The sequence below is a fragment of the Nicotiana tabacum genome, chromosome 23, assembly GCF_000715075.1.
Source record: "Nicotiana tabacum cultivar K326 chromosome 23, ASM71507v2, whole genome shotgun sequence".
Classification (NCBI taxonomy): domain Eukaryota; kingdom Viridiplantae; phylum Streptophyta; class Magnoliopsida; order Solanales; family Solanaceae; genus Nicotiana; species Nicotiana tabacum.
The window spans coordinates 101,202,243-101,206,312 of NC_134102.1; the positions used below are offsets into that span (position 1 = coordinate 101,202,243).

A 4,070-nucleotide genomic window follows, 5' to 3' on the forward strand; every position below is an offset into this window, starting at 1 on the left:
CTTATTATAGTACGTGAGTTGTCCGTGCGGATACAAATATTGATACTATAGCACGAGAGTTGTCCGTGCAGCACGTGAGTTTTCTGTGCAGATTATAGCGCTTAGGCTGAAGAAGCCCCTCTGTAGTCTCTACACACACCCAATGAGCGCAGGTACCTACTGCGTGCGAGTGCCGAGTTCCGAGTGTGAGTGTCGAGCGAACATGGTCAGGTACCCCCCAGAACTGGAAGACACGTTAACCATCTTTGTTTACGCATAAAGGAGGTGTAAACACAGAAGAGTCAAGGGTAGCAGAAGCCGCCAAAATAAGTGAAAGCAAACTACGACAGTAAGATCAAGAGGGCAAGGATTCTGAACGAAAAATGAAGAAGAAGGAATGGAGACCCAATATTTAAATTGCGAAGAATAAGGCAAAGGATTATGTATCCCTATTTATAAGAATTCAGGCATCAATATCGAGAAAGCAAACTGTCATTACACAGCTCAGGAATCGAAATGGTAGAGACACGGAAAACGACGCGAGGTATCGAGAAAATATGTAATGATGACGCATGATGATATGACATCACTCTGAATCGACATGACCCTAGGTTGCGGCTCACGGAAGGCCACAATGCCACCTCATCTAAAACACTACTACTCGACCTGCTCGCCCAAACTTCTCAACCATAACTAACAGAGTCCGCTCATCGAGGTCGTCCAGGGTCGACCTCAATAAGCAGAGGGACTAACTATATAGGTCATAGTTTGCCCCATGGGAATCTAGCATGAAGTGGTGTTACGAAAAATGATATGGCCGAGGTTGACTAGTAAATAGTGGAGCTCGTGGCCAGGCAGTCGATAATGGTCGAGGTCAAGTATCGAGAACAGTACTAACGGCTAGTTTTTGTAACAAGATATTTAAGAGAATATTTCATTGAATATTCTTTGTACTTGTCCTTTTAGGGTTGACTGTGACATGTCCCATATAAATAGAAAAGGAGATAAGGGGAGTGAGGGGTAATTCTCATTTGATCAGAACACTTTTTGAGAAGACGACTCTCTTTGAACAAGGCACTACCTTTTTATAAAGATTCTCGTTCATATTATTCCCCACGTTTCCATCATATCCAAGGATTGTTCATACAAATCTTAGATCTATCTGTCATTCACCATTGTCAGGAGAATATTCTCTTTGTCCACTTATTATCGGGTGAATCATTCTCCTTATTTACATAAATGCCATTTATTAATATTTATTGCTAAATATGTCTCATTTGATGTTCTAGTGGTAAGGAAATTGCATATTTATTGTCATTAATCATATGCAAACTGTGTCTCTCACATCGTGGATCCTTGTGCTTAATATCTAAAGTTATTATCCTTAACTAGGTTTAACCCTTCATTATTAAATTTAACAGTTTAACCTGAGATTATATTTCTCGATCAAACAGCCAACACAATCCTTGGATTGATAAAGTGGCAAATAATAATATGGGTGATTCTTCTAATAAGATGCTTATATACATGATGAACAACTTGAAATTTCACTACTAGAAATCTGGTAAAAAGCGACCAAAAGAACCGACCAAAGTTGGTCGGTAATGGCCAATAACCGACCAAAACGCGATAATTTACGTGTGGACGGTATTTTAGGGGTCGGAAAGGAATACCGACCAAAGTTGATCGGAAATTATCGACCAACTTTAGTCGGTCAATTAAATTCAAAAAATAAAATATTGTTAAAAAAACCCGACCATTGTCATTGATCTAAATTTTTTATTCGTGTCGAAATATGTAGTGCTTTATGCCCGGCACTGCAAAATAGTAAGAGATTTATTTCTTAGATTTTCATATGGCCAACGCGCTCCGTTGACAAATTCTATATCTCAAGATATGCGGTAGTGAATCTTTAGGGGTAAGCATTTACAGGGATGACAAAAATGAAGACTCTATGCACCTCTCGAACTCATAATCTGGAAATATATCAAATAAAATTCATTAACTGTATCTCTTTATTTAATTAGTAACGTACAATTGTACTCATTATTCTTTTAGACACAAGCAACATTTAAAAACGATATTTAGCCAAGGAATTTCTTACTATTCGTTCTTCCTTCTTGTAATCTATGTTTTGAATATAAAGTTAGAGAACTGAAACTGAAAATATTTAATAGGAGTAGTGATACATATGTAATGCTAATATTAAATGGTGAAAAATTCATTCCCCCTTTATATATTTTTCTTAATTATTGTTCCTCTTCCTCTTCTCTCACTCCATTACGTATGAATTCAATGTGTAGTATTCATTTGGAATGTAAAACGTTTCCAATACTTTTTTTCGTAAAAATAAATGCAAAAAGGATACTTGTTTCGGTTGAAGCTACATTCACTAGTGTTGGCTTAAAAGAATTCATCACCTTTTCTTACTATCATTAAATGTTGTTGAGATTACAGCCAGTGGTCCCTAATTTTAAAGACAATATTGCACTAGAATTGGAAGGGTGTGCCAGGCCAAGGCAATAGTGCAACGCCAAGGCGACACGTGAAAGCCCCGATAGCAAGCTACCGTGGTAGACTCTCCCTTTTAAAAAATTGAGTTAATATCGTGTGGGTCGATGACTCACATATCAGATATTAAACTGATAAGAACAGATACTACACTTGATCTTAGCCAAAAGGCCGAGAAAGGTATGCTTTTCTTCTTCTCGAGTCGCTTAATTTATACCTGATGCTTCTGCTTCTTCTTTTCTCACCCTCGATGTGGGAATAAAATAGCAAGACCAGATAAAGTTCCTTTCATAAAAAACTGAAAGCCTTTTCTTATAGTTACGGCCAAATCTTTGCTTTGCTCGTAGAATATGCTTCCTTAGAAAACAGCTTATTGAGTTCTTTTAACTGGTCATGTAAGTCTTTATGTTTAATTAATATATAATCCCTGTGCCATTGGAAGAATGTTATGTTTAGTTTACCCAATTTGCTCCAACGTTGAAACTCTTACAAATTACAAATAAACTCAAACTACACTGGCTAATAGCATTTCAAAAGACTTTTTTGGGGCAAAACCTCAAACAGAAGAACATTAAATGCATAGGTTATAGTTCTTACGGCTGCAACATTTAAAACAAGTATCTGTCTGAGCACAAACAGCCTTACCTGCCTAATAATTTCGTTTTTCATTTTTATTGTTTTTGCAGTGAATTTCTGATTAACCGTGCTTTTATAAGTCATTCAATAGTATGCATATCTCTACTCAGACTATATGACCAGTGATAGTAGCTTGGAGGTGCAGGAAGGTGTGGAAAAAGGATGGCGTTGTTACCCCTTCGTAGTTTTTAGACAGTTATTGCTTCTAATTAAAACACTATCACAATAACTGGAATCCAATTCCTTCACAGCAACACTCCCAAAAGATCACTTTAATGAAACGTGGGCAATGGAACTGCCAAACACGAGAGTTTCTGCTACTAACAGTGGTTACATTTGTGAATTTCACAAATAGTAATGGTAATGCATTCTTTACAATATAAGATGAAGTCCAATATATAATCATGCCATGGCACGAGATACACTATCTTTTAGCCAATAATCCCTGAGACTCAAATAAATTAAAAGTTAAAACAGCACGGAGTAATGAGTACTAGCATTTAAACCTTTTCTTTATCACATTAGTCTCTCTTTTTAGAGATTTTGTTTTATTTCGGGAGAGTCTCTGCAACGTAATCTTGTGAGATTAACTTAATTAGTCCTCCCCTTATACTTTTGAAAGAAAACAAAAGTTCAGTAACGTGCAGAACTGAGAATGATTGAAGACACTAGTGTACATGTGACAGTGTAAACTTTAAAATATTTCAAAAAACTTTTATCCAATCCCTTCGCCGCAAAAACGACAAATAAATTCGTAGGTTTTACCTAGCTAGGCTTGTATATACAAATGCTAGGCGGAATCTGAATTTAAAACTTATATTTTTTAGATTCTAGTCTTTTTAAATTTGAGTTCTAAATTAATACTCCTTCCGTTTCAGTTTATGTGAACTTATTTTCTTTTTGGCCCGTTTCAAAAAGAATGATCCCTTTCTAAATTTGGAAAT

The 4,070-nt window shown here is 36.3% G+C and overlaps 1 non-coding gene across 1 annotated transcript; it reads right to left on the reverse strand.

Annotated features, from left to right (window-relative positions):
• Positions 1-2,478: 2,478 nt before the first annotated feature.
• On the reverse strand, positions 2,479-2,674 carry LOC142177921 (U2 spliceosomal RNA). Its single transcript, XR_012706449.1, has one exon. It is a non-coding gene; the product is annotated as a U2 spliceosomal RNA (small nuclear RNA).
• Between the last annotated feature and the right edge of the window lie 1,396 nt (positions 2,675-4,070).